The sequence below is a fragment of the Bicyclus anynana genome, chromosome 1 (genome assembly GCF_947172395.1).
Source record: "Bicyclus anynana chromosome 1, ilBicAnyn1.1, whole genome shotgun sequence".
NCBI classification, from domain to species: Eukaryota; Metazoa; Arthropoda; class Insecta; order Lepidoptera; family Nymphalidae; genus Bicyclus; species Bicyclus anynana.
This window is the reverse complement of record NC_069083.1, coordinates 16,011,531-16,032,032: the sequence shown is the minus strand read 5'-3', so window position 1 is coordinate 16,032,032 and position 20,502 is coordinate 16,011,531. Positions and strand designations below refer to the sequence as shown.

At 34.7% G+C, this 20,502-nt stretch overlaps 1 protein-coding gene across 1 annotated transcript in view; it reads left to right on the top strand.

The window, feature by feature from the left end:
- LOC112044206 (uncharacterized) overlaps positions 1-20,502 on the top strand; it is a 232,273-nt gene continuing 211,771 nt past the window's right edge. The window contains exon 1 of the mRNA XM_052881305.1: positions 1-235. The gene's annotated coding sequence lies outside the window, so the exon portion shown is untranslated. The remainder of the gene's footprint in view (positions 236-20,502) is intronic.

Below are 20,502 nucleotides of genomic sequence, written 5' to 3'. Positions count from 1 at the left end.
TAGCGGACAACTCGACGCCGCTAACACGCGTACGCGCATCTCTAACCATTAACCGTTCAACAGCCAATTATCAACTTCATTCACTTGTAATAAGCTTCAAATTGGTGTTCCGCGATTGTGTTTTCCGAACGAATTTTTCGACTTTAGTGAGTTTACAGTTTGATTTAAGTTTAATAATTATAGTGAAGTGTATTTTATTTTTCGAGTTTTGGAATAATTTTGAATTTCTTCTTACGTAAGTTTCGATATTTCTTATACTTACCCTTACAATGTAGTTTTATTTTTAACCGACTTCCAAAAAGGAGGAGGTTCTACGTTCGGCTGTATGTATGTTTTTTTAATATTATATAAAAAGCGTCATATAATTAAATTTATATTACAATTTAAGATTAAACCTATAACACACATTAAACTAAAATGTAAATATTTATAGTAAGTATATAATGTAGTTATAGTAGGTATACCTTTATATTTTAAAATAAATAAAAAAACATTATTTTACTATTATACTATTTTTGTCGTTTGGTATCAAATATGCATAAAATTAGTAACAATAGGTACTGAATAAACTTAAATGGTACTTACTTACTGTGATCTTTACCATCAAGTGGTTAGCATACAAGTTTACAATTAATTATAGATGAACAAAAAATCATTTACAATTTTCAAAATTTAATGCGAGATACAAGAATTGACTAACCCCGAGATTAACATAAATATAAATTTTATAACTAAGTATAAAATATTAATTTACAAAATAACTATAATTACTTAATAGGTTTGAGATCAAAGTTCTCAAGGATGAGTGACCTTATGACATCAGATTTGACCTCAAACGAAACCAAAACAGTATGACAGTACGATATACTATTATGCAAATTTATTGGTATATTCAAAAATATATAATTTGTGCGAATATTTAATACTATCTTAAGCGTAAACGTCGTTTGAGTGAGATTTTTTTTTCATATTTATATAGGTATCTATCGATATTTTTCATCGTATTAAATAATCCAAAAAGTCTTCACTATCTTGCAATATTGAAAATAAAAAATCGTTAATATACGTACTTATATAACATAGCATTGCTAGTTTTATGTAATTTGTAACATTATTGTTGGATGACCAATTAAACAATTTGGATTCTCCATACAAAATTACATCCACTGTTTCACTGTTGTTGTAACGATGAAATTCGTACGTCATTTCCTGTGGCTAAGATATCATGAAAAGGAATTCTGTAATAGAACAGGCGCAGTGAATTTACGTAATTCGCGGACTGCATTCTGTTTACAACTTAGAAAAGCATGCAGATTACTATAATCTGCATGTTACCAAGAGGTGTGTTGGTCCATTCTGTTGTTACCCCCTTTAGTGTCGAGTAAGTATATGAACTGAACAAATGCACACATTCTATCACTCTATTAGTGATATAACGTGTGCATGTGTGCTAATATATTATTTAAAAAATATAAGAAAGTTAAAATAATGCATTTTTGAAAAATGTTTCACTCCGAAACTACTAGATGAATTTAACTAAAACTAAATAAATATAATTTGAAGGCGGTGGCTTAGAAAACGCAACTGACACAAATTCTTACGCATTTATGATATTAGTATACGCAGTACATGGTTTCACGGATTCTAATTTTACTCGCATATAACAGGCTTTTCACACTGACGTTTTGCTACGATTTTTTCACGATAACCACTGAGTTACTTAAAGTAAACTTAATGCATACGCGATACTTTAGTTATTAACCGTTTTTTTTTACTAACGCCGGCCACACACGGTCAAAATATCAAGTCTGCAGCGCGCTTAAAGATGTGGGTAATGAAAAAAATATCGAAACCATACCACAGCGACGACCTCTCTGGTGCAGTTGTACTGTGTGTGTGGTCAAAATAGAAGTCCTGGTTTCGATTCCCAGCTTGAGTCAGTTTGTTATAATTTCCAAAAAGACTCTGCTCTACTCTGTTACCACCTTACCAACTAAAACCGCCTACCGATTTAGCGTTCCGGTGCGACGCCGCATATCAACTATCAGAGATATTGGTTGATTAAACTCTCACCTCTTACAAGTAAGATCGCTTCCTTCGACTGCATCATCACTTTAGCAACCACAAATCAGCCTCCGCATCCTGTAAAGTTGCAGCGATGTGACATCGTTGGTTTCCACGGAAACTTCGTTGTTGGTGACATTTTATTTTTGGCGTCCCACCATACACATAAAGTTCAAATTCTTCTAAAACTATTTTAAAGACAAATATTACATCGACGAGTATAAAATAGCAGAATCAGATCCCTGGTGAAAAAGTCAAGGGCTAACTTATCATTGAATAAAAAAAAAAAAATCGATATTTTTTCACAGCCCACAATGTGCAGTTGAAACCTTACTGCAGTGTTGACGGTAAACTTGATCTTCAATGGCTGGCGTAAAAGGCTCTGGATGCTACTTCTTTTGAGTTTGTTATTAGCTACCTACATTATTTTGTGTTACGCCGAGAACAATGTATGCATCTGCGTATACCAATGAGCGCCTACGCCATCGCCAGTTTGAAGATACTCTTACGTATGCGTAACTTAGTAGAGAATGAGTCACAAATTAATTTAGGTAGAATTTGAATTTATAATAATACTACCTTAATAATTTATTTATTACTTTATACTTTTTAGCATCTCTTATTATAATTTAGATAGACTTTATAGCGGTGGATAGCTAGGAAAAATGGCACCAAATAAGATGTAGAATCCGAACAGAAACAAGAAAAGAAAGCTGATGGATTTATGTGGCTTGAGACCACGGTGATGATGTAATCTAAGATGGAAGCGGGCTAACTTGTTAAGAGGAGGATGAAAATCCACACCCTTTCGGTTTCTACTCGACATCGTACCGGAACGCTAAATCGCTTGGCGCCGGTCAAACTTAACTAAACTTCTTTTAGGGCACATGGTTAGCGACCAAGTCTCGGATCGTCGGGTTTGACAGTGAAATAATGTTATAACACGAGTTATGAAGGATTTGGGTTAGTGAGTTCCTATCGAGGTTAGTTCACAACTTCTCACAAGCGGGAAAGTCTTATAAAATGAAAAAAATAATAACATCCTCGTTATACGAAAGCGTATTCAGACCAATAATAATTACTCTACAATCACTTCCGCACTTAAATATTTGATTGGCTGTACGAAGTTCTATAAATTATCTAATATGAAAATATAATACTTAATATAAAAAGTAAAACGATGTTTCCGCGCAAATTTGCTAGAACGGAATTATAAATTATATTCAAGAACAAAACAATTATTTTTCTAGGTGACTAAGGAAATTGAGTAAATCTGTACTTAGTAAAGTAGCGCATTCGTTTGCAAAAATATCTGACCCCTAATTTTGTTTGATATTCAAAACAAAAAGTGTATGGTGACATTGTGACGTTATTGTTTAAACAACAAAAAAAAAATAGGCTACAATTTTTTATTGCAGTGAATTAACTTTTTACCCGACTTCAAGAAGGTTTATGTTTTTCGCGGGTATTTTGTATGTATACATGTAATATTCTTTATCTATACTAATATTATAAAGACGAAGAGTTTGTTTGTTTGTTTGATTGATTGAATGCACTAAACTCAGAAACTACTGGTCCGATTTAAAAAATTCTTTAAGGGTTAGATAGCCCATTTATCGAGGAAGGATTTAGGCTATAATTTATCTACGGGAACGGGCACTACGCGGGTGGAACTGCGCGGCGTCTACTAGTTACTACATATATTCCAAACCGATTTACGTTATTAAGATATCGTTAGATTTGTCTCAGTAACCCAAGTGTTCTAAGATAGGTGAAATTAAAAAAAACCTACTCGACGACTGTATGACGTTATAGAATCAAGGTGATTTTTTTTTTATATTTCGATATGGGTAACAAAATTTAAGGGCTCATCAAGAGGATTTCAAAATAGTATATCATGGCTATATTAAAAAACACCTACAATTAGAAAAACGTCATTTAGAAATCGCTATAAAAAAGAATTTTTGAAATCGGTCCAGGCGTCTTAGAGTAATCAGTGTACATACATAAAAAAAAATAAAAAAAAAATACCGACCGAATTGAGAACCTCCTCCTTTTTGAAGTCGGTTAACAAAATACGTGAGGCGGGATGACTAGGTGCGAGCAGGTTAGGCTAGTCGGGATTTTTATTTCTTTAATTATAGATTTTCAAGGTTAGGCTTTCCTCCTTATGTTACCAACGCATACTGGGGTATTTTGGGGCACATTATACGGCGTGGTGACTGCAGTTTGGAGAAATTAATAATAACAGGCATCACTGACGGGAAAAGACCGAGGGGCCGCTCACCAACACGATGGGCTGACCAGTTGAAGGAGGATTAAGGGGCAAAGTTCTACACTATAGCAGCGATGGCCACCAATAGAAGCCGATGGAAGGCGTGGACCCGCAGGAGGCTGGGATCTTACCAGGACCACGATCTTCAGTAATGAAGGAACGACTATAGAGAGAGAGAGAAATTATAGATTTTAAGTGAATGAAATGTCAGGGTGTACCATGAGAACTCATTAAAGTCAGAAAATGAATTCCACATTGTACGTATTAGCGTCTACCCTAGTTAGAAACCTTGTGCATGTCACTGAGGTAATTTGTACGAGTAGATATGATTAACGTTTTCTATTCACACATAATCCATGTCAGCACTTTCTGTAGAACTATTACGTATCGAAAACAATCTATAGGAAGCGAATGTGTCGGCTTCACATGGACTCGTTATATAAAAGTCGTTTGTCAATGATGTTCACACCATATTAGTGAGATGCTGTCAACGCTGGCTAGTCCAGATGAGGCAACTCGTTTCCATACCATAGACTAAGGTCTGCAATAGCCACACATTTTATTAACTGAATTCAAAAAAAGGAGAAGGTTCTCAATTCAAATCGTTTGTTTTTTTTTAAAGCTGTGGTCAGCTCCTATAATACTCGTCTCTGCGCAATTGTATTTGTTTTATACCCGCATATTGTTTATCATTTATCATTTTTATATTGTTATTTTTTTTTTAAATCTTATAGTTGTACATTAGAGTTAGGCTTACCATTTCAAAAGTGCTTGTAAACTTTAGGCTTTTAGGCTTACCTTATTTAAATAAATAATTTTGATTTGATTTCATACCATGAGAAATCTTGATGTTTATAAAAGGGTTGCCGCGAAGCTAAGTGACTGGCGATTGGGTACATGATTTTGTAAAATATGTTGAGGAAAATAATATTTAAAAAAATGTGCTTTATACTTGGACGGTTGAGAGTCTAGACCCTTGAACTATGCTACTTATTGAAACCACGACAGTCCAATCTGCATTCTGGACTACCATACTTTCTTGTTTGTGGTAAGAGCATATGCTGACAAATTGTATGCCTTCCTAAAATGGAGTATGTCTGACTATCGCAAGCTCTTTGTCTACCACTTTTCTTTGTTACAGTTCGACCCCAGTCATTAATTTATGCCTCATGCTTATTATACAGGGTGTCCCGTAATAAATGGATAAAACGCAAATACACTACCTAATTATCTAAAACTAATTTGAATAGTTTTCCAAAAATCTCTAGAACCAAGTTATATTTTTTTTCGGATTTTTTAAAATTTTCCATCTCGAATCAGTTTTTTCAATGCTGTAGCTGCTGGAATTAAGACTATAAAGATCTGATATTTGTTAAACATTACGGATTAAATTACCAATGTAATATAATACTACTTTTGTAAATAATGTTTATATTTGTATAATGTTTATTTATGTAATAGGATAAAACTTGCATAGCATAAGTCATATCTTTTTTTGTTTCAATAAACAAAGAGATCAAATAATTATTCCATGACGAATTATCAAAATATAAATCTCAATATTTTCAACAACCAAGATGTATTTTAACAGAGTGCGTGTTCTTCGCTATTAATTAAAATTCGCTATGAATTTCTAAGCACTAATCAATATAATTAACAGATATGCGTTTAAATTATATAACTCCTACAGTCTACACATTCTAGGTAAAGTAAAGCATCTCGTTATTATACCTAAGTACTATAAATAAATCAACATACTTAGTAGTCGACATCTGCATATGGTAAAAGATATTTACATGTATCAGATTTTTTAGAAAAAGCCTACTGATTTTTATTTTTACGGGAAATGTTCATGCAGAAATGACAGTGTTAATTAATCAAAGGCCACTGGAATATCTAATTAAGAAAATGAACATAGGTGATACATACTTAACATGATAATAAGATACGAGAATGCTTGATAAAGCCCTGAAGACTCTTTAATGAGAACTTTTATACAAAGTAGCAAGATTAAACTGTGATTAAAATGCTTGGAGTCATTGAAATTGGCTGTTTAGGTTATTTTGATTCAACGACCCTTTTAGATGGATTGTTTAAAAACAAGAATCCCAGAGAATATGTAAGAAAGAGAAAGAGATAAGAAAGAGAAAGAAAGAAAGAGAAAGAAGAAAGAGCTCAATATTACTTTTATTTGTTGTCTTGATGAAACTCGAACCTGAAAAACGATCTACGATTGAGCAAGTTACCCACTCACAAACTAGCTACTAAGATAATGTGTTATTTGGTCAAATATCTCATGACTACCATATTATAAAGTAATATTGTAAAGTCATAATCATAATATTACACTTGTACAAGTAAGTTGTAGTAAAGAGAAAGCCTAAACTAATAAGCAAGTAATTAATGTAACGAGGCTGTTACTTTCCATGCTCGCATGTTTTCACCATTTTTATTTCAGTCGTGACCACGTCCTGAGATAACAGTAACACATACACTACAATATAACATCACACACAAACAAAGACATACTTCTAATAATAATATAATAGACGCTCATGACCTTATACTAGCGACTGACGATCAAGTTAAAATTTAAATCTCACATGCCTGCAGCGCTAACGGCTTGACGTCCGATAAAACTGATCGTTTGTTGGTCGCACTCGGCTTGATGTCATGCACATCGCGAGCAAAACACGATCAGTTTTATCCGTTTATATTGTACTACCTGATGCCGCGTGGTTTCACCCGCGTGGCTTCAGTTCCCGTAGGAATACGGGGATAATACAATTATAGCCTTCCGCGATAAATAGGCTTTCTAACACTTAAAGGCTTTTTCAATACGGATCAATAGTTCCTGAGATTAGCGCGTTCAAACAAACAAACTCTTCAGCTTTATAATATTAGTATAGATGTGACTATTTTTAGGATCCCGTACCTAAAGGGTTAAAACGAGAGTATTACTAAGACTCCGCTGTCCGTTCGTCCATCCGTCTGTTCCTCACCATTCTCAAGAACTGTGAATCTGTCTGGGATAATTAGACAGTTAAAATTTTCACAGATGATGAATTTATGTTGCCGGTATAACAATAAATTAAAAAAAAACAGAATAAAATAAATAACTTAGGGGTTCCCATACAACAAACGTGATTTTTGTTGCCTTTTTTTATAGATATAATGGTACGGGATTCGTGCGCGAATTCGACTCGCACTTGACTGGTTTTATTATTGTCTTGCCAAACTTAGATTTAAATTCAACTTTTGAATGGTTAAGCTACGAATATACCGAGCCTAGTCAAGTTTTATGCCACGCTGCTATATACGATAAAAAATTCGCCGTATATCGATATTATTTGATGTTAAGTTACATCATCGTTATGACCTTTAAATTTTGACCCCTTTTATAAAACACAAAAGGTTTTTGTTTAAAAAAACACCGTGTCGTGACTCAAGTTTTGGTTAAATTTTTATTGATAGTCGCTTTAAAATATAATAGGCGTTGATTTAAACTATTTCTTAGTCTACTATAGTACAAATTAGCGATTTAGTATTGTAATATATAAAACAATAGAATTTAACACAATATATTAATAAATATTCCTGCGCTAATCGAGCCGTCAGGAATCAGTCGGGATGATGGCAAGAGACTTAATGGATTGACGCTGGTTCCCTTGGAAATGGGGCGGGCCCTAATGTGGGACGCTACATGTGTCGACACATTAGCACCGTGTCATATCAGGGAGATAGAATCAAGACCGGGAGCCGCAGCAGAAAAAGCTGAAACCGGTAAGTGGCTCAAGTATGCCTCTCTGACAGAGAGTTACATATTTGTACCTTTTGCCGTGGAGACCCTTGGGCCATGGAGTCGCAGTGCCAAAAATTTTTACTGAATAATTTAACCGCGGCTAGTTGTCTCGACTGGTGACAGAAGGGCTGGCTCATTTTTTGCGCAAAGGATCAGCCAGGCTGTCCAGCGCGGAAATGCAGCCAGTATTCTTGCCACCATTCCACGTGGGCATGATTTGAATAGTTATTAGGATAAGTTAGCTTAAGTTCCATATTGTATTCTTTCTCAATAAAAAAAAAAACACAATATATTGCCAATACATTTCTCAATTCAAAACAACGGGAAAGCTTCAATGTATTGGCAAGTCTGATAGGGTCGCGACCCCCAAGTTAAGAAATTGTGGCACACATAAAATTAATGATGTTACAGATTAACCGAATACAGTGTTATTTTGTAACATGTTACAGAAACGCATCCAATTATAACATTTAGCTGCTCTTCCGCGCAGTTTTGACCTTACGTCTCATATTTTTTATTTGTAATATTTGGGTGATTTTTCAAGTGACTTGAAAAACTGGAGGTTATCTAGGCAATTCAACTTGTATGTATTTAGGTATTATTTAATTGGTTTGCGTAAGGATGAATAGATAATAATTTATTTAATTATGACAGCGATCCTTTGAGAAACTACCGATTCGATGTGGATAATATTGTTGTTATTTTAATGTATGTTTAGTCCGATATTTAGAAACATTTTATACTGGTTTTTGACGCTCTTGTAAATACCTACAGAACTACATAAAAGTCTGTGATTTCAATACTTTGGAAAGGGAATAATCTTTCAAATGGCTGTTCCGGTTTCAATGGGAGATAGAGTTGGTCATTAGGCTACATACAGGCTTTTTTATTCCTGAAATATACTTCACGCGGGATTTATGAAAATTTTAATTTCATGCAAACCAAGTCACGGGCGTCTGCTTGTACAAAATAAAAAAAATCACAAATTAGTCCTAATCGTATATATTAATAGACATTTGTTAATAGAAAATATGCAAGCTTAATGCCCTTCTAAAAGCTTAGATTAGATTAAATTTAGAAAGAATTTTTTGTTGGTGTAATGAATACAGTAGATGCCTCATAATTTCATTCCACTTTATATATGTTTGTATAACTAATTACACACTATACATATAATTTAATTTACATGCTCCACATTAAGAAACTGGCTTGCATAAGCATAGAGAAATCAAACGTATTAGAGTTAATTACCAAGGTATTATAAAGCAGGTAAACCAGAGATTTATCTACATCTAACTTGAATGTGTTTTATTTTAAACATTGTTATGTATGTATTTATTCGTTCAAGACGTTGATTAAATAGACTTAGGTACTTTTTTTTAAGGTTCTGGTACCTCAAATGGAACACTTATAGGATCATTTTGTTGTCCGTCTGTCTGTCTTTTTGTGTGATTGTAAAGTGGAGGCAACGAGTTGAAAACCAGCTAGCCTATTAACGTCTTTACTATCAGCCATTGATCTCTTATAATAAAAGGACGCACAATCGTTAAAAAATTTCACATAAACTGACCAATTTTGCTTTGACAGTTTTAGAATTATTGGTAAAGAAAATTATACCTTACGGCCTTCTGATATAGTCCAATATTCAATAAAATTCCAAGTTCAGAGCAAATTCAACCTTAAGGATTGAGTTTAAGGTTTAATTTGCAAATGTGACTACTTGAATTGAGTGCCAAGAAGTTTTGTTTGGCATTCATTGAGTGGGGACGTTTTTTCGTCGCTGATTGTGCATCCACTTTTTAATAGGAGATCGATGCTATCAACCTATTAAAATAAACATCAATTTAATTGACAAAATGTCATTTACCTACTATGTGATATAAGCACCGGATGACGTTTTTACATGGAATTTCAATTTCGTATATTTCAACTAGCATAAGTCAAAGATAGTGAATTAGCCTGATGATTCTCAAATCTAGTCCCTTGAAGTTGTTAACAAAACAAAGTTCTATGTTAAAGTAATATACTGCCATATATGTCACTAACATGGCACCGGCTGAAGTCGAAAATACTTACGTGCTCTACGAGGCAAGGTGATTTGTTCACTTCGCCGACTTCCTAACCATAGACCATAGACTTCGAATAAATTTTATAATGAACGAACGAATGATTGAATGAATTAACTAATTAATCAATAATCTTTTTAGTCATTAATCCCAATAACTTTAAAAAAATAGTAAAATATAGGAAAATCCCAATAACTTTAAAATAATTATGATGTCCGCTGATGTTGAATGAAATCGCTCGTACCGTGTTGTGGTATTTGTTGCGAGAACATCGAAAGTGACCAGTAGGTACGGGATGCCTGGCCCGTACCGTCAGCTTAGTGAGATAACATGTCTTCATTTCTAGCCGAAGTCCCCGGTTCCACCCGCGTAGTACCCGTTCTCGTGGGAATACGGTTGCTCTCACAAATTTGTGTCTTTCAATTGCTAAAAGAATTTTCAAAATCTAGTTAGTAGCTCTAGAGATAAAACCCTACAATCTCACAAACTTTACCTCTTTATAGCGGACGTCAGTTTTTCATAAATCCCGCGGGAACCACGCATTTTTCCGGGATGAAAGTAGCCTATGTGTTAATTCAGAGTAAAATCTATTTCCATTCCAAATTTCAGCCAAATCGCTTCAGTAGCCGCAGCGTAAAAGAGGAACAAACATACTTACACACTTACACACAAACTTTCACCTTTATAATATTAGTGTGATAGTGTGACCATCACGGTCGTTATCTACTGAGTCGTCAGGCCATAAATCATTTCCCTACACCTATTTATTTGTTGTCATTTTGGTACGCTTTCACGCCTAAACCACTCAACCGATTGAAAAATTTCTTTCACCAATGGAAAGCTACATTATCAGCGACTACACACGGGCTACATTTATCTACGTGTTCTCATGGTAATAACGGATAAAACCGCGGGTCATCCGCTAGTAAAAGATAAACATGTTCGTTAGTTTGTGTAAGACTAAAGAAGTGTTTACTTTATTGCCCGACGTGTAGTTAATGTTGTAATATAAATATTGTTTGGTTATCGCACTTTTTGAAGGCTCTTGAGGTCGTAGTTTTGAATGTTAGCCTCAATACAGCACACATTGAGCCATAGCAATAAAATAACATATTATACTTTCAATAAATTTATAGTAAATTCAATTAACGTGTTTTGAAATTAATTTAGTTTGGTGTGTATGTACTAGATGTTAGATATAGGTGCAATAAATTACGATATTAAATTAAATTCAGTGATAAGAATGTATCAATTCATCTTCTAAATGTTTATAAACGAAAAGACATATCGAAAACCACATGACGTACAAAGACGTTTGGCAGGGAGGTAAGTTATAGTTACTCGTAGTAGACAGAACGGATTTTGCGACAGAGTCAGATTAAGGAGGTCTAAGGGCGGACGAAGTCGCAGACGTTTGCTAGTATTACATATAAATAAAATTAAAGTAGCCGTCTGTAATTTCAAAATAATTGTGTTTTCTAATTTTCTTTTTGGGATTCGTCGACCTTATATCCTCGACCTTTGAATAGTTTAGATACCAACTAAAAGATTTAATAATACTTAAAGATCACACAACGGGTTAATATCGAACCTACTACCTCTGGTTTTCACCCCCTCTACCGTTGAGCTATCGAGAGTAACATATCGATTAAGTTGCATAAATATGTTATTTTTAAGTGCTAAGAACGCCGTACTATCAAACCGCGTGCCAATTCTTAAAAGCGGTCTCTCTATAAATGGTTATGCGAACGGTACCCGTGGGCACGTATTATGGTGCCAACGAAATCGTCATTAGCGAGAGCGATTTGTTTGCCATCTGTACACATTACACCGTGGCGAGTGTTGAAAGCAAAAACGCATCGAACTAATGGTATAATCAAAACAATTGGTTTACAACTAGATGGACGGATGTCATGGAATTGCGAGAATTGGCTAATATTTGTACATATTTGATCGATTGTGTTGTGCATCATGTGACGTCACATAGTTTATATCCCTTGGGCAGTGGGCAACTATTATTATACTCGGTATTGTTTCTGTAACTGTTCTTGTTAACCATCTGTGGCGAACTCCTTTGTTCGCCCACTCATTGGTTTGGCCATCTACATTCTCACATTTCATATCAGTTTCATATTTAGAATTCTTCTCTACGGCGATATATCCTCATAAGAAGGCTCAGAGTCACTCAGCGGGTATTGGAACGAGCCCTTCTCGGTTATATTTCTGCGATAAAAACTGAAATGATGAGATCCGCCAGATAAGAACCAAAGTCACTGACATAGACCAACGAATAGAAGGTAGGGTGGCAGGTGGCAGGCATGGCCACATCGGAAAGCGCTGTGTTAGTCGATATCGACCCCACACTATGTAGAACGATGGTTTCAAGCGGGTATCAGGGAGCTGCTGGATGCATGCGGTCTAGGACCGTGGTGTTTGAAAGAAAGTCTAGAAGGGGTATTTCCAGCAGTGGACATCTCTTGGCTCAATAATGATGATGATGATGAACGAATGACCACTTGGATAAATCTTAATATATAAATGCGAAGTATTCATCACGAAATCTGGAAAACCGCTTGATGTACAAAGAAAAAATTTGGTAGTTAGGTAGTGTATAGTTCGTTGGTATCCATTAAGAGCAGTTTTGCGATAGGGCCGGATTAAGGAGGTCTAAGGGCGGATGAAGTCGCGGGTGTCCGCTAGTTATGTACATAAATGAATGAACACTTTTAATTTTTAGAGTTATCGTATGAACATATGTAATAATTTCGACAAATATACCCCAAATATACTTACCCCAAAACGACAGAAATTGTAACTTTATTAGAGAGGTAATTTCTAAGTACCTGGGTATTATATTTAAGAATCAAACGAACTTACCTTGTGATGTTTGATTCCAATTATGTGAGTGTCGCTGCCAACAACAATTATTATTACTTGCAGCAGACATGCTGGTGCTACCATCCGTCACACATTTAGAGCGGCATACTGAAAAGCTTAACATCTCGCCCCTACTGTACAGCGCGGTCCGCCGCACCCCGCTCCCGCTATGTCATTGTTTCAGAGTATTTATAATTTTTGTGTTATTATTTATGTTTTCTTTTGTTTTTTTTTTTTTTTTTTTTGTTTAATGGGTTGGGAGGGTGGGCTCTATAATTGTTGTTGGCAGCGACACTCACATAATTGGAATCAAACATCACAAGGTAAGTTCGTTTGATTCTTAATTATATTTCGTGTCGCTGCCAACAACAATTATTATTACTTGCAGATGTTCAGAGCATCGTAATAATACTAAAATGACAAAAGAAAACAATACACTTTTGATTACATAATATTAAATTATGTATATCAGTACCATAAATTGCTAGATATGCCAATGCCACATAAACACTTGGTTTTCCGCAAGGTCCAGGCTTTGACGTTATATCGGTAATTTTTATTACAAAAGACTCCTTTCGTAACGACTAATTTTCTAATCTGAAAGCTTCCATCCTTTGAGCAGAAGAAATTGCAATATAAGATTAATCAATAAATAAGATATTGTCATACGAATAAAAATTTAAAGAGATAGTTCAAAACTATATTCATGTCCCACGTAGATTTACATTTAGGATTTTGGGGGCTTAAGTCGGTATTCAAACAAATTTTTTTTTTTTTTTTTTTTTTTTTTTTTTTTTTTTTTTTTTTTTTTTTTTTTTTTTTTTTTTTTCCAGTGGTAGAGTTATAAACACTTAATGTTTCATTATAAATTTTCCAAAAGAACCATCATGACCTAATTGGACTGGTAATACGCTGATTTAAGATGTTAGTTGCCATTGAACTCATTATTATATCCAACGACTGCTGTGGTACACCACACTTCATCATAGTTTCCCGGATAACTTGGCTGGCCTTGGCTTGGTTTCCGAGTGGGAAATGTAACAACTTGTCTAGACCCAAAATAATTCTTGTCTAGTTAGTAGTTCGTTAGTTCTAGTTATTTTATTTATTTATTTATTTATTTTTGTCAGATGTAGCAAGAACATATACATTCATACCTATTTATATAGTATGTATATATTTATTTTTATAGCTACTTTTTGTGTATAATTATTATTGTTATTTCGTTTGATTACATGGTCAGACATTTCCCACTCTGTGTCTACGTTAACAAGTCGTGATTCCTGTTCTGCTATAACATTATCGCAAGATTTTTTATATGGCCTAGAAACATGGATATTTTGATATTTATAATTTTTAAGTATTTTGTCAAAATGAATTTTCTATGTTGTCTCTTCAAAACAATAAGTCTTACTATGTTTTGCTATCTTTATTTGTTTGTTATAATTTTGTAAAAACATTTCATGCTAGGCCTTTTTTCCTTTCAAACAATTTAGTGTACATCGAGCTATAACTGGTGATGATGGCCGGATATGCGAAGATAAAAGGTCCTGAAAATTTTACAAAGGATCGTATTGTGCATAATAATGTCCATGCACAAGAGGTACAGAGTTTGATCTGTAATAGATACACTGTTTGTTTTCAGCGGGCAATGTAAATGATTTCAAGTTAATTGTATTAAGATAAATCTCAAAAACTTATGTACTCGGTGCCATATTGTATAAACATTAATTGTATGAGTCACCGATACATAAAAAACCATCTAGATAATTTATCGATGTAAAATGTGATTGTTTAAACATCGGATGTACGGAGATATTCCAGTATCGGTTTTTTGCAATTTGTATAAACAAATGGTGCACCAATTGTTTGCACCACAATGAAATACATTAAATTCGTATAGTCGAAACTTAAGGCTTATTCGTCTACGAACATCTCTATCTACTGAGATTAGAAAGTAAGCGTCTTGTAAAACTGTTATACACATAAAGTATATATCGTTTAATAATTTCAAGGCGGTTCGATAGTACTCCATCTTCCATACTTTTATGAATATATTTCATTATTTTAAATTAAATATAAATCGATAGCTACCGTTCGGTTAGCAATTGTGAAAATAGGTGTAAGAAAGTGAAGGCAATAGATTTCAATACATTCATCAATAATTCGAACAACCGACTGATCGTTACAAGCGTTATTTTGACGTATCAATAGTCTGTTGCGGTTCGCAACTAAAATGTATTATATAGCCAATTTAAAATAGTGCGTCGTTAATAAATTTTCGCCATCGGTCGTAAAAGTATCAGCCTGCCATAGGTTCCGCTAGTAGTGTCTCCTTGCATTGGGTTGCGAGCTTGGCCGGTGGAGCGGCTACCGCGCGGCGCATAGGTCGGCGAGGCGCGCGGTTCGCCCCCCAATAGTTTAAAGTGCCCCGTTCTGTCCAACTGTCGTTACTGTTACGGTACTTCTATACGGAGGCCGTTGAGCTACCGACTTTATTTCTGTACCAGTCTTTTTTCAAATTTTCCCCAAAATATTTTTAATTTGTTGGATCCGTTTACACCGATACAGGAGCATGATAATCTCAACACAATAGAGTAAATATACGACAATATCTTGTACACTTTTTACGTGGAGCGTGATAGCCTTCACACCGTAAAGGTGGAGTAATAAGATATATCCTCTACACGTTTTACGTGGAGCGTGCTTACCTCAAAACCGTAAAGGTGAATATTGGATAGAAGCAGGCGTTACTTTGCGGAAATTCATCATTATATAATCGTAAAGGTGAAGTAATAGGAGACATACTCTGCACGTTTAACGTGGAGCGTGCTTACCTCAACACCGTAAAGGTGGAGTAATAAGGGACATCCTCAACACGTTTTACGTGGAGCCTGCTTACCTCAACACCGTAAAGGTGGAGTAATAGGGGACATCCTCTACACGTTTTACGTGGAGCGTGCTTACCTCAACACGGTAAAGGTGGAGTAAAAGGAGACATAATCTACACGTTTTAAGTGGAGCGTGCTTATCTCAACACCGTAAAGGTGGAGTAATAGGAGACATCCTCTACACGTTATACGTGGAGCGTGTTTACCTCAACACCGTAAAGGTGGAGTAATAGGGGACATCCTCTACACGTTTTACGTGGAGCGTGCTTACCTCAACACCGTAAAGGTGGAGTAATAGAAGACATCCTCTACACGTTTTACGTGGAGCGTGCTTACCTCGACACCGTAAAGGTGGAGTAATAAGAGACATCCTCTACACGTTTTACGTGGAGCGTGCTTATCTTAACACCGTAAAGGTGGAGTAATAAGAGACATCCTCTACACGTTTTACGTGGAGTGTGCTTACCTCAACACCGTAAAGGTGGAGTAATAAGAGACAATATTATCTTCTACACGTTTTACTTGGAGCGTGATAATTCCAACACCGTAAAGGTGGAGTAAATAAGAGACAATATTCTCTACACGTATTACGTAGAGCCTGATAAACTCAACACCATAGAGGTGGAGTAATAAGACAGTAAGAGGCAGCTAATAAGAGCCTTGGAGACAATATACTCTACACGTTTTGCATGGTGCCTAATAACCTTAACACCCTTAAGGTAGAGTATTATTAGAGTGAAAAACATCCTCTGCACGTATTAGGTGGATTGTGATAACCACAGCACCATAAAGGTGGAGTAAATACAATATAATTTAAACGTTTTACGTTGAACCTGATAACCTCAATACCATAAAGATGGAGCAATAAGAGACATCCTCTACACGTTTTACGTGGAGTAAGATAATCTTAACACAATAAAGGTAGAGTAATAAGAGATTGAGATATATCCTCTACACGCTTTACGTGGAGTGCTACAACCTGAACACCGTAAAGTTGGAGTAAAAAGAGCCAATAAATGATCTACAAGGAGCGTGAAACCCTAGACCATATGTGGGTAACATCCGGCTCGCGAGCCAATTCTGACCCGCTGTAAGATTTAATCCAACTCGCAAGACATTTTGAAAAATCCAATTTAAAAAATATTACACTACATAGACTCACGGAATCAAGTGAGCGAGTGTCTTATTGATTTTAGTGTATTTAACTTTCGTAGTTCGTGAAAATCCCAAATTTAACGATTTAATTATAGTGTTGTACAATTCATTCATTTCGTATTATTTCATGGCTGTTATCAATGCCAAAAAATATTAACACTACTTAAAAATGTAATACTTATAAACTCGGCTCGCGAACGTATTTGCATGCTAGAGTTTGGCCCACAACATATCTAAGGTCAGGTACCTTAGATGTGTCCTAGACGCTAAGGTAGAATGATAAAAAATATATTCTACATGACAATTGTCGTGAATTAATGGCCTTAGCACTGTTCAAACTTAACTCAATTCAAAGATCTTATAGGTACTATAGATATGTCACTAGCGCGTCAAAACTGAGACGAACAATAGCGGTTAATTGTCTTAATTTCATTGAGTCGCATAGTAAACGAAAGTTAAACAAATAATACCTAAATATATAATCAAATTAAACACAAAAGTGTGCATGTTATATAATAGTTAATTTCGGATCACTTTTTGCAGTGACTTTGTAGACACGAAACATATCCATGGTATAAAATATCGTTGACTCAACCTCGAAGTGATTTATTTCATTTTAGTTTATAATCTACGTTAGTAGTCGTATCGGGATATGCATTCATAGGTATTTACCGGTTTACCTTATTGCATTCATCTACCTACTACCCATATTTTATAAAATTATTTATGATTTGAACAAAGACGAGATAAATAAAAATGAAAGAGGGTAGTTCTAGCCTACCGAAGAATATATTCAAGGCAATTTATACTTTATGACTTTCAAGATAAGATTGACAAATTTACCTTGGTAGTGTCGATAAGAGACCGAGTTCATACAGGTCGTCGACGATTCGTTGATTTGGATGCTATTTTCTTTGTCTTTTGTAAGATACATCGTATCTTCATAATCACGCTTTTGCTTCCCAATTTTGTTTATTCTAAACACATTTTCGTTAAAAACATATGGAAAACACTAAAGCTGACACATTTTTACTTCCATGATTCTAATATTAGGTAATATTTAACAAAATAACGTGTGACTTCGATAACACAAAAACATGTAATGACATAGCGGGAGCGGGGTGCGGCGGACCGCGCTGTACAGTAGGGGCGAGATGTTAAGCTTTTCAGTATGCCGCTCTAAATGTGTGACGGATGGTAGCACCAGCATGTCTGCTGCAAGTAATAATAATTGTTGTTGGCAGCGACACGAAATATAATTAAGCAGTAAACAAGTCACCAAGCCTTAAACTTAATGCAAAAATGCGCGACTGTGTGAAACTCGCAAAAAACGCTTCGCTCGGGCTTTCGAGCTCAAGGAAAATTACTTAAAAAGTTAGAATCGCTCACACAAGGCCGCACACACTTGTGGATAGATTTGTTAAACGAACTATCAAACCGCAAATTCCATTCGTGAGAAATCTTGACCTTCGTTAACAGCTTATGAATCAAGCTTTAATGTTTCCCTTAATAATTTGGTTTTGAAAAAGATCCTTAACATCTGAATGGAATGTAAATTATCTTTTTTTATTATTTAGGACTGTTGTGCCGTTGGAATTTCCAGCGCTATGATGATTCCACATTATTGCAAAATCTCATGGGCATGGTTTGTCATAATGGACAAAAATATATATATATTTTTTTTTAATTTATGTCTTTTTTTTGTTTCCAAGGGTTACTTTGGAATTTAACGGAAAAAGTTAGATTTTTGTGTAAACCTTTGTATTGGCGTATTTAAAAAGCTCGTGGTATGGCATTTTTGGTCATCCTGGTCAGACATCAAAGGACATTGAAGAGTAGTAACGCGAGAATGTTGTAGTGTTGATTATAATGATACATTGTAAACTGATTCTATTAGAACAAAGTCTATTATTTCAACGTTTTGAAGGCTTAATTAGTGGTTATTAATCCAAAGCGATTTATGCTTAAAACACTTTAAATGATTTATTAAACCTAAATAATGATTGACACGTAATTTAAACACACGGCAGTGAGGCAACCAAGTTCAGACAAAAATAAGTCGATGTACCTACCGGCAGATTATTGTGTATATCTATGAATATCAAATAATTCTCAAATACTTTTACCCCATAAATTAATAACATTTACCCACACCATTTCCAAAATATCTTAAGTGTTACACCCTCAAAATTTTAAATAAATTAGTTATTAAAATGACTTACTGATCCATTTACTCAGTCACTTATTGGCCATACAAAAATTTAAATTGACAAATTTCAATTATTAGTAATTAAGTAGATTGTTATTGTGGTGATAATTAATTACAAGCTTATAATTTAATTTTCTCATTATAAATTACCGTGGTTAGCAATAAATATAGTCATCGTTTGTACGAAACTTGGCTCTCTTTTCACATTTAGGTTTTTGTTGGGTAAAGCCTATATAAACGTTCGGATGTTATTGACTTCACACCAATTGGTTAATTATATCTAACAATTATATTAATTATAGCAACAATAGCAAGCTGATTTCCCCGAAGGATACAGATTAACCCAATAAACAGTTTGCGTAACGCTCCACGTAACATCCTAAGCTTGCATATAGAATTTCAACCTTCATTTCCTTCACCAACTCCTGATTCAAAAGATGACATAATCGGACCTTATGTTACTAACTTTAAGAGTCATAATCCAATGAAACTTCTGTTTATGTCCCCAGCGATGCAGTTGCATATAATGCAACATAGGCTGGGAGTCAGTCAACGTTTTTAAGTAAGCGCGTTCCACCGTAGGCTGCATATTTTTTTTTTTGTTTTTAACTGCTGTGATTGCAGATTCACTAAGCTAGCTAATGCGGTCTAAAAATAAAACCATAATGCCTCTACAATAAGATCTGGTAAAAAGAAAAGTAATTCCTAAACAGAGGTATTCGCGTATTCGCCAAAGAGAATAGAGAAAAGTATTATAATTAGTGGAGGTCTGATGACCGTTATATGTTCTTTGAATGGAGATTGCGTCATAATTATTAGAAGGTGCATTCGATGTAGGTAGAGCGAAATGCTATAATGGCTAGCGTCGATTGGATGAAAAAAAAATTGTAAATAAAAAAAAACACTACTTAAACTAAGTCTACAGTACAATGCGTAAGTAGGTACTGATAATCTTGATGATGGTAATAAAATGACAGTTTAAGCAGTTATACTACTTATTTTACTTACGATTTACTTATTGAACAAGTCACTCAAAATACGCCCAACATTAAGCTTGTTTTAAAATATGATAAAATCATGTCTTAGCTCTTGAACTAATATCAGTGCACATGACCAAAATCAATAAAACCTTTTGAAAACTAATCGACAGTTAACCACGGGTC